This window comes from Drosophila novamexicana, unplaced genomic scaffold, assembly GCF_003285875.2.
Source record: "Drosophila novamexicana strain 15010-1031.04,08,12 unplaced genomic scaffold, DnovRS2.1 tig00001753-arrow-arrow-pilon, whole genome shotgun sequence".
Lineage (NCBI taxonomy): Eukaryota > Metazoa > Arthropoda > Insecta > Diptera > Drosophilidae > Drosophila > Drosophila novamexicana.
In genome coordinates this window covers 164,339-176,120 of record NW_020824887.1, presented here as the reverse complement: position 1 = coordinate 176,120, position 11,782 = coordinate 164,339, and the positions used below count along the sequence as shown (strand labels likewise).

The following is an 11,782-nucleotide window of genomic DNA, read 5'->3' as shown; positions in this document are numbered from 1 at the left end:
GCTTTATTGGTTCCTTCGTCTGTTAGAGGTTTTCGTTTTCAGAATACTTAGAATTGGCGCCACCCTTATATATTGACTGATAACAGATTTGATCGTATTATAAAATTTACTTCGAATTACCTATATATTGGGGATACCATGAGTTAGTAACATGCAATCATAAAAATGTAATTGTTCCACTGAGTATAAGCAATAAAAGGAAGAAAATCTACATGGATCAACGTTTCGTATAATCCAATAATATAGTGTGATTTTGTTGTTCCAAAAATCGCCTAAGTAAAAACAATATAGGGAAACGCACATACTTCAATTTCCTTTGCACTTACCAATTGGAGATACAATAGGTTAAATAGTACCCAATTATATTAAAGCCTTGTGACTGCTGACAACGTAATTAACGAGCTTGCATTAAAAAGAAATCGGATTTAATCAATATGCAATTACATACATATGTATGTCATTTGATTTGATAATCAAGTCTGACGGTTTGAAAAACAATATTGTAAAAGGTGCATACTTCGAACTTAAATAACGTAGAAAGTAGAAAGTAGAAGATTGTTATGAAATTGTGGGACAATTTGTATTGTAATGAAATTAAGATAATCAAAGTCTAAATAAATGGTTCAAATAAAGTACAAGACATATGTTGATGTTTCTTTCATCAATCATCCAAATGAGTATACTTTAATGGCAGCATATGAAACGAAAGCCGAGACCTGTAATTATAAATCGTGTAAATATGTTCGCACAAATAATTTATAGTAATACAATATATGTAGAAACATTATTGAGTTTAGTTTCAACTTACCTATGTATTGGAGTTACAATGATGGCAATATAAGGAACGAGCTTGTGTTACAATCGAAATCCAGTATAATCAATAAATAATAAAAAGAAATAAATCGTCTAAGTATATAAAAATATGGTAAAAATGTGCAAGCTGTAATTAACTTTGGAACTCACCTGTACAGTGGAATTCAAATTACTTAAATAGTACCAAATTATATGAAAAGCATGCGACACGGACCATTAGCCATAAACGAGCTTGCATAAAAACCGAAACCTGTAAAACTAATTCATTTAGAAGATCCATGCTTACACCTAATTTACCCATGGAACTTACTTATATACAATAAATCGTACACAAATATGTGATTTGATCTGTTTGTTTCATCAACCGAAGTATCTTAATAATAATATGGTAAAAACGAGCATTAAATGAATTTCCAACTAACAATTGCAAGTGTGCAACTGCCGAATGTAAGTATAATGAACGAGCTTGTACTGCAATCCAAACCTGAACTAATATTGGCATTACGTCTCTACTGCTTCTTCTTTCGCCTGTTTGACACACGAGGAGTTCGATTTCCAGACTTAGACAGCAAACCCCTTAACGCTTCTTTATGAATTCCACGTCTATATCTTTTTCTTTCTTCGGGGACTCGATAACTCTTCAGGGTCTTGTAGAAAACTAAAAGCATCATGACTAGTTTGAAAAAAGCCAGCGATTGCCGCCTCATAAAGACAACAATCGTTGGAAACTTGTAATAGATGGTGTATACAAGTCGCGTTGAAAAGACCCAGTGCATTATATTTTCGATTCTAAACCATATCGGATCCCACATGAAGAACACTACGACTTGGCTGAATAGATAATAGACCGCCACAGCGATCGGAAAGATCCAGCGTCGATTGAAAACACGCAAATAGATGCGGAACTTATCCAGCATCAATACTATCCATGCCAAGAACAAGACGCCAGCTAAATCCGACTGGGAATCACCCTCGAATATATTTAAGCCGACGATGAACAAACTCAAGCAGATCAAAACAGATATTATAGAAGTCTTGGGTACAGCCATTGTTAATTCACAATTTTTGAAAAAACTAATTTTTTAATTTTTTTGGTTAAATGACTTGACTCGACTTGTGAATGTGCGTATACTGAGTTACTGAATTCGTATAAGTCCTAGGAAAACTAGGTTTTTTTTGTTCTTAAATGCAAGTGGCTACTAAGTTATATATAAAATCATACTTCCGTGTTGAAGCTGCGTTGATGAAACTGTATTGAGATGCTTCTTTCAGATGCTTCTTTCAGATGCTTCTTTCAGATGCTTCTTTCAGATGCTTCTTTCAGCTGCTATATACCCAGCCAGCAGGATCGGGTTTCTTTAGCCTAGGCCCCAAAAAAATAAGCATAAATATAAAGATATTGTACGTATCTTAACAAAAGCTGCAAGCATACCAGAAGCATCGCATGGTTCGAATTAATTCCTCGCCTTGAGCTTGGTTCGGAACCCAATTTCGGACATTGAGACGTCATATTTATAAACAATATTATTTATTATCAACTAGCGGGTATTTCGGCATTGCCCGTGGCAGGTTGTAGATTTATCCTTTTCACCCATTTCCCGCGGTAGATAAATTAAAGCTACCCGTACCATATAGAGCTTGGCCAGGTACTCCCCGGCCTTACCCCTTACTTTTTCCAGTACCCGCCCGTGGCAAAGTTAAATCTGCGAAATTCCCAGCTCTTACGGCTTGGGCTGTGCGTTGATCACCAACCTGCCAGTCAGTCGGGAGAGTTTTATATATAGATATTCACTTATATTTATTAATGTAATAACATATGGCTTACGCTCTTGTAGATAATGAGCAGAATACTCATACTACTACTACTAATTGCTGAGCTACAAAATAATAATACACTCTACAAGGGTGTAAAAACTGTATTGAACAAAACCATTAAAATGAAAAGGTTCGGCTCAATGGTTAATAATAAAAGTTCAGTACAAAACCGGTCGGTATCAACAAGATTTAAGGACAGGCTAGCTGGTGCAGCTCGGCGTGAATGTAATAAAAGTCACTCTTAGCAAATGCATAAAAGTCAAATGCACTTTGTATGTGCTTAGGAGAAGTATGAAAGAAATCTCATGGCTGGTCAATCAATATGAGAACGGAAGTCATGACCCCGGGCACCGAGCAGCGGGCTGAATTACAGCTGGTTGGGCAGCATCTGCGATAAGGCGCTGTCACGGTCAGCTGCACATCATCATCGACTTGCACTTTACACACGCACACACACTTTCAGCCACACACAAAGGCATTCATTCGACGCACGACTTGGCACACACGCAAACTAGTCTAGCCACACACAAACGCCCACCCCAGCCTCTCTTCTTAGCCCCGCCCTTCTTAGCCACTTATTCAGCAAAAAGCCAACTTGCCGCGCACGTAGCCGACCAACTTTGATTTCTGGGCACCATGTCAAACCCCCGGGTGACCTAGCCGCTGCCTCTGCTGGCCCCAAAATTGGCGATAAAGTTATAGCCGCCGTTATTGGGGCTAAAACTTTTGACTGTTTGCTGGCAAAAAATGAGTGGCAACGTTGCGACGTTTTTGGGAGCGTTTTTGTGGGTGCGAATCCCGCAAATGCCGCAAATAGTTGCCAACGTCAAATTCTTGAAGATCATTTCACCAGAACACAATGGGCCCAAGAACTACTCATTAAATATTCTTAATTAATGCATTGGAAATTTTCTTTAAAAATAAGAAATAAATTTGTTTTACAATTTTATTCACATTATTAAAAATTCTTGTCATAATATTAAGCCACAACTTAAATAATTCATTTTTTGTGGACAACTCAGGAATTTTATTTGTTTTTGCTCCGCACATATTTTTTTCAAAACATTTATTTGCAATATACATTACTAATTATATTGAAAAATCATATAATCGAGAGAACAATTATATTGGCTTTCCAAACGGGAAGAGCTACAGTTCTTAAATTGAAGAAGTTAACTCCGATCGTCTTAAAACTTATAACTCGTTATTCACAACAAATACATAGATAAAAATAAAATATTTTTTATATATTTTGCATCTAAGTCAAATTTAAGTATATGTATATATGCGAAATACTTCCGAATAAACAGAAAATATGTCAGCCCAAGCAAATGTATATTTGATTAAAAACGGACAAAGATTTATATATAAAAATAAATATTTAAAATAAGTGTATCTGTGGAACGGAGACTTGTAAGCATACATAATCAATTTAATTTCAAATTAAACGAATAAACAACAATTTGAGCCTTAAAGTGCTTACGTCAAATATCTCTCAAGACACTTGCCCCTCTCGAAGCTTGCTAATTAAAAACAACTTGTGCATTCGCACTTCAGCATCAATGCCAAACAATAAAATAGATCAAAAAATTAGTTAAGTTCATCATGTTGAGCGCATAACAAGTCGGACAACGCTCAAGTATAACGAGATACACTTAATAATCTCACAAAGCAGAAGTAGCCATCGAGCCGCTCATCTCCAAGCTCCAAGTTGGAGTCAGCTCCAACTGCCAACTCCAGCTCCAACATACGCTCCAGCGCACAAGCTTTGACATCGCATGCGGGGCAACTTAAGAGCTTTAACTTTAACGCCTTACTCGTAACGCCACAATTAGCAGAAGTGTTTCGCAAATTTCGTGCACTTTTATTAGATTATCGCCCACAGTGCTCATAAGACCTTCATTATTGAGCACTCAAACCATTTCGCAGTGTGTGTGTGTGTGTGTGTGTGTGTGTGTGTATTCGTGTGTGTGCGTGTCTTCGAGCATTGCTTGAACCAATTAGGAAATTAATTGAGTAAAGTGCTTCATGTATACAACACAAATATAAATAAAAACTTTTTGCCTTTTTCCTAAAGACTCAGCTAACAACACACACAAAAGCAAATCCAGCTTAAAGTTTAAACAACTGGGCAGCGATCAGTTGCGATGCTGACCTCTTGCTACGATAGCCCCCACGCCTGACCCGCAAATTGCATGAAAACTACTTTTAACTTTTTCTGCATATACCTCTTAAAACAAAATGAAAAACAAAAACGGATCCAAGTTAAAACCTTAAGCTTTATTGTACCCTGCACCCATTGAAAATGATTAAAAAAAAAAAAAAACATTCTGCTAAAAGTATGTAACAAGCAGCACAAAGAATCTACAGCCCCTTTATTTATATATATTGTTGGTCTTTTCGGTATTGTTCACGCACCGAGGACTAGAAAACTTAATTTGGACTTAATTTGAAACCGAGCCGGTTCGAGTCCGGAATCATCAATAAATCCAGCTGTCCAATTAACCAAAACCCGAATCTATCCAAACTGTCCAAATTCGAATCGTTTAAGGCTGGGCCAGCACCAATGCACAAATTATAATTTAAAATTAAATTCTTAAAAAAAAATGACAAAGCAGGAGGCCAAGCGATGGCAGGCAATTGGTTCGACCTGTAAGCCGAACCGTCATTTATGTTGCGCCCGGATCTAAACTAAACCCTATAGAAAATAGTGTAAGTTTAATAGTTAATATTTAATAGCAAAAGAGCTAACCATCTATTCATTATTTGCCGTACATAATAGAATCTAGAAGAGTCATCTTCCATGGAACAGGTTACACATGAACCGACCACTTAATGCAAAAGCTTGCAAAACATTGTTAAGATCTTTTGCCAAACTGTAATCAAAAGTAAATTTGTGTTAGTTTCTGCCTGGCGACATTGAAGCGATTTCACGCCAAGCACATTGGCCCGGTTTTCGGGCTTTGTCAAGATTTTAATCAAATATAGAGTGTGTGTCAACGCGGATTTATGAAACTAATTGACTTTAACGCTAACGCCTCCCCATTGCCCCTTCCCACCCAAGCCTAATTCTTAACTCTATACCTCCTCTAGGGCTCCGTAAAAGTAGCCCACTCTCAGTTCGGTTTCAGCACCGCTTCAGAAGGAATTAATTAAAAAACGTAATCTGCTTTGGCAGCCCAGCTCTGTCGGGAATGTCATCGGTTTGCGGGGGCTGACGGCGGGTTTAGTGGCTTGGTGGTTTGATGGCTTGGTGGTTTGATGCCTTTTCTAGGTGCCAGGCACAGCTTTCAATCCGCTTGCTGACAGCGATTTACCTAAGTTGTACTTAGTATACTGGAATCCTATTAAATGTTTGACTGAACGGTGAAAAACATCAACAGGCAAAACAGCCAAGCAATGCTTGTTGATCCCATACTTTAATAGAGGTAAAATAATTAACTTATAATATAACAATTTTATCGCACGCCTTAGTTAGGCCTAAGCTGCACTCATGCATGCGTTGATAAATATACATGCACATGGCTTAAGAGTAATTACTGAATTTTGATACCATTTACCTAATTAAAACATAAATTAGTTATTTTCCGGACTTAAACCGATTTGGGATAAAGCCAGAATTTCGAAAAAAAAAAACCATGCTAACTTATCCCACTCGTTACACTGAAATGCAAAGTCAATATCAGTTAAAGCCATATATATTGAATAAGTAGAGTGGAACCCTGAATACAAATGTATCTGGGGCAGTCTTTCCATTAATTAAATGTAATCAAGTAAATCACAAATTTAATTGTCTTATTAAGTAATCAGCTTAGCTATTTATGCTGGCGCTCAAACCAGTTATTTTTCTGTTTGGTACTTATTTAAACTGTGAATAATATAATATGATTCGTTAAACTGATTTGCAATTTACACTTCATTTTTGCTTGAAGTGTTTCCACAAATAAATCGCTACCTTTTAGGACGTTTTGATTGAAATGCGATTTATTTGCCTTGTGTTTGTTCAGCTCCTTCTGTGTTGTCCTTTCAAATCGTTCCTTTTCCATTTGTATCCCTTTTCATAATTCGCTCCTTGTCTCTGGTGATTCGCTTGCTCAGTGAATACTATTTGACCATTTCGGACACAGTCTGATGTTCGTTTGACAGGTGAAAAATTGTCGAAATAAAATGAAGCTTACGACAGGTTGGCCACAATAGACTAGCTAACATATTAATTTATTCACAGTCACGCACAAACAAAATGTGTTCAGCAAAGTTTCCTTCTTTGGCATATCAAAAAATTATTAATAATAATAGTTATAGCAATAACATTAATATCAATAAGAACTATAATTTATTATTATTTTAACTTGTTTATTGCCATTATTTTATGTACCTTTGCTTTGCTTCACATGCCGATCCTGCTCTTGAAAGTAGAAACTATTACACATAAGTGACCTGCCTATTTATTGGCATTTAAGCAATATCAATTTAGAGGAAAAATCTGATTCAAATGAACTCCTTGGGCAGATTGAGGACTGAGACGCTTTTAACTCAGTTATTGCATGTATTTGCAAGCCAATTAATTATTTATAATTAATGAACAACAGTTGTTATTGTTTTTTGGCATTGCTGCTGCTGTTTATAGCCAGCTGCTCGGATGGCTAGCCTCGCAGCCACTTGCCTGATTTTATAGCGTGGCCATAAAAACGCCAATTAGATTGAACGCGAAGCGAATAAAAGCCGCATGAGCGGCTACACCCATCAACTTAGTCAATTACCTCTCTCTCTCTCTCTCCCTCTCCGCGCTCTCTCTCAATTATAACGCCCGCTTCCTAGCACCAACTGCAGGCCGCACTAATTGAAATAATTTGCACAGCTTGATTGTGGGCGTGGCACACGTGATTGACTCCCGTCCATGGGCAGCCGGACCCCCATATACACAGGCCTTTTTTGAGGCTTATGCGTCCACACCCAATGCTGCAGCTGCACCAATTGTGTTATTACAGTTGATGCTGTTGTTGTTTTGTTGTTGTTTCTGCAGCCCGTCAGTCGAAGTAATTAAAGAGCCGCTTAACATGGCTTAGAATAGAAAAGCCCAGTTGCCCACAGTATACGCTGCATATGCGTAATTTACCCGTCTGTTTGCATGAGTGGGCGCTTGGGCAGCCGAACTGCTAATGTCCAATGCTGGTTGAGTGGTTAGGCTTTGGCCCCCGTCAATGCCCAGCAGTGATTGACCTGCTCTAGCCAACTCAATTCCAGGAACTTCATTTCTCGAAATTACTCATACAGTTTGGGAATGCTTATTGATGTTACAGCCAATGCAAAAAGTGTAAGAACGGTACGGCTGGGTGCAATCAACTGCACAATGCCCTGTAAAAAGTACTAACACAGATAAAGTCTGTCCAAAATGAAGGACATCGCTTTCGCACATTTTGAGCAGAGCATCAAAAGTTCGATACCAAATCAGCAGGAACAAATACTATGTAGTTTTTATACCTACACCACATACCTTACTTGCTATATTTGTTATGTTGTGTTGTGTTGTTTTGTGTTGTGTTGTGGACAAGGCCAGTTTCATAATGTTTCAAGCTCAAAATTTCGATTTCAATTAAGAAAAAGAAAATTTGATACATTTCAAATCGTTTCCATTGTGATAGTTGTGATTCCGATTGAGTCAAAATGGATTTCGAATAGCTTTCCTTCCATAGAATTTGGTAGCTGTCCTGTTTCTCACAAATTGTGATTTGGGACATAAAACATATTGTTTAAAATGCCAAAGCCAGTGATTTTTGATTGAGCTAAGGCAAAACAATATCTTATTGCAGCCTCAATTAAAAACAAGGTTACGCTTTGCTTTTTCAAGCCATTCTTTAAATAAAAATGTTGCAAAGAAAATACTCAGTTAAATAAACAAAAGTGAAAAAAACAAGCAGTGAAAACTGCAATTGCTTTTCACTAGAATGAATGAAGGAAATAACCATTAATTTGCAGACAAGAAACATATTTTAGTTTATTTTGCTATTTACTTTTCATTGCGACAACTTAAAGGCAAAGCTTGTAAGAACGACTCGATTTGATTGCATTCAAAGTAAACATAAATTAACTTGGAAGATTTTGATCAGAATACTGGCCCAGATATACTGGCCCGAATGATATAAAAGTAGTAGACGCTGACGATAGTCCTTTAGCTTTGTGAAACAAAAGCCAGTACAAATAAATGGAAACACAATTGCTGGTCTTTTTCACAGAGAACACCATTAATACTACTTAAAAATACATATATATATATATATTAATAAAGCCAATAGCACCTTATATCAATACTTTTGTGAGCGTTACTTGGAAAACCGGCCCTGGATACAATAATCATATAAGCAAAGATGTTCAATGCATTTGAAATAAATTCTGAAATGTATGCCATGAATAAATTATAAACAAGCAGTTTACAGCTTCATCCTCATAATTGTTGTCTAGCAACGCAGTCTTAGGGCTGCTATCGAAACCGATTGAGACCTACTGAATGAATAAATGTTGAATACTGAATAGTCGATTTGCGTTGAGCTTTTTAAGCTATGTATTTTGATTTATAGCTTCTTGGCCAATTGCTTTATCGGAAAACTGTTTATGGATTGGCCGGCAAATAAAGGATCTATTGCTATGCGACAGGGAGCCCAAGATTTAAGCGCAGTGATTGTGGGGCAAGCGTCCATGAAATTGAATTTTCTTTAAATCGTTTGCCATGGGCCAGAGCCAACGCGACGACTTTGCCATCAATCAATTCTAAGGCAAACATATTATACAATCTTTTTACATGAAGCTCTTCGAGCAACAGTTGCCTAGCATACATATCAGTCGGTGAAATGCAATCAGCACAGACTGATGTGCTGCAATTTAGCCACTCTCTTTTTGACCAATTACCAGTTATACTATCGATAACCTTGATCATGTCTGTATATATAGCACCGATGTTAGGAGCCGCCCTGACGTCTGTCACAACATCAAGCGCCGGCCGTACTACAGATCGTTTCCCTGTGGCTCTCTCATAGATATTTGCGTTGTCTTGCTTTGCCATTAGTTCCATCCTCACAAATTAGATATGTATCTTAGGAATTGAATATTTGGGTACCTTTGCCGACTTTACCTGCTTTAAGCTTGGATTTGAAAGGCAGTCGCGGTGAAAAAATAAAATAGTACATTTTTAAATTTGTCGCGTAAAAATGAAAAAAAAAATAAACGAGCCTTACATACAAAATACGTACTTAGAAGAAGCTGATTCTGATGCTTTCTGATTTGGAGCTCAATTCAGAAAAGTCGAAAAGTCAAAAGAAGCTATAATATATTGTCATGCTACAAGATAAAGAATCCAACTGCGGTTCTTCCCAAGATTCGGAATAAATTTCCATTACTGAGACTCAATGAAAACAGTCGTACATGGTCGTACATAATCAAAACAGTTTCTGCACTTTGTGAATGAGTATAAAAATGTTTGTACCTCCAGGAAACTCTTACAATATCCACATTTTATTTAAATGTCTTGATAATACATTTATATAAGAGCTATTGACACATGTACAGGAAATTATGTATTATTATTGAGAAATCGATTTTCAGAATATTGCGAAACTGGCAGCCAATGAATGTTTCCGCAGAATTCTGTCGTTCTCAATTACGCATGGACGTTGTCGTCGTTTCTCATCGGCGCCTGTCGCAGTCCCACTGACTCATGCTCTTCTCCTTAAAGCGGCTAGGTCATAAATTATTTAACAGTTCAAGCCAACTGTCAACAAATTATGCTTGTCATATGGCATGGCACATACATTCTACTTCATATATATACGTATATATAAGCTAACTACTACCCGGTTTTGGCAGGCGAAAATCGTATGCCTTAATTCTCCAACAATTTTCTGAGTCGATTAAACATGCATTCGATATTTTGCATGAAGGAACATAAATTAAGCCGATTGGACCAAAATTAAACTTTCCCAAATCTCCTTTATGTACTAAGCTTGTTCCAAATTTACTTTCCAGATAACAGAAATATCTTTAGGGGAATAACAGATGTAGCTAAAAGCGAGGCATCGCAGCTGTTTTGACAAACTTGGTTCGTTTGCTTAAATTGAGCATGAGCCCAAATTTATTCGGAGCTTAAAAAATCCATCTCGTCCGCTTACAGTAAAACAGATGGCAACAAAACTCTAGCAAGATTCTCATTTACTTTTAAATTTATTATGTAATTTAATTAAAAGTTTTAAATTAATTTTTGCGGCTGGAATTATTATTTAATTATTTTCAAGATGGAAAGCCAAAGCCCCATACGCAGCAAATGGAACTGGATTCCTATACAAATGATAGAGACTTGAAATTGTAAATAAATATTTGTATATACCACACTTAGAATAAGTTCATGATTTCAAAAAATATCGTTTTATTGCTAAAAAGATAGATATACAAAGTTTGCTATGTACACTCTCGATTAATATACACAGATTATGAGTATTTCATATTTTGAGTTCCTCCCTTAATCACCCACATGTGCGTTACGCATAAATTTATCTATAAGTACCTGGAAAATATCCTGGAACTCATATTGGGCTATGTTTCATGACAAATCCAAAACGTGTTGCTCCAAAATATTTGATTGACTGAGGCATGCAGAGAATCTTGTAGTCGATCAAACTCGTTCTCACTTGTTGGGGAATATCACTTATTAAAAAAAAAACCGAGTCACAGTTTAGCCACGCATGATTTTGGGCTCTTTGTGATTTACGTACAAATAAAAAAACTTTATTTGCTTATTCAATTAATCCGAAATTTCATTGACTGCAATCTGTCAATGATGTTTTTTATTTATTTGTGTCTTTGAGTCGTTACTCATGAAACTCGAAAAATCGCGATTTGTAATTAATTACAAATAACTCATTAAAATGTATTTCATCTACTTTTTGGTGATTTTCGCAAAAAGGTAAAACCATTCACAAGGATCTGTGCAAATTAGTTTGCAGGTGGGAGAAAGCGTATAACGGGCACGTCAATCTGTCAGTCAGTCAATAAGTCAATCAGACAACTGACCAGTTTAATTTAGTTATTAATAGTTAAATGTATTATTATTATGATACCAGAGAATACACACATTTAGATTGGAAGTATATGCATACATAATGAGAGC

The 11,782-nt window shown here is 36.6% G+C and overlaps 1 long non-coding RNA gene across 3 annotated transcripts; it reads right to left on the bottom strand.

The window, feature by feature from the left end:
- Positions 1 to 568: 568 nt before the first annotated feature.
- Positions 569 to 1,938, bottom strand: LOC115768343. Of its 3 annotated transcripts, XR_004018514.1 has the most exons (5): positions 1,298 to 1,938; positions 1,124 to 1,186; positions 964 to 1,063; positions 809 to 906; positions 569 to 716 (listed from the first exon to the last, which is right to left on the bottom strand). It is a non-coding gene; the product is annotated as an uncharacterized LOC115768343 (long non-coding RNA). The 3 variants fall into 3 exon arrangements; XR_004018512.1 differs by having other exon boundaries at positions 1,124 to 1,938; XR_004018513.1 differs by having other exon boundaries at positions 809 to 849; positions 1,124 to 1,938.
- Between the last annotated feature and the right edge of the window lie 9,844 nt (positions 1,939 to 11,782).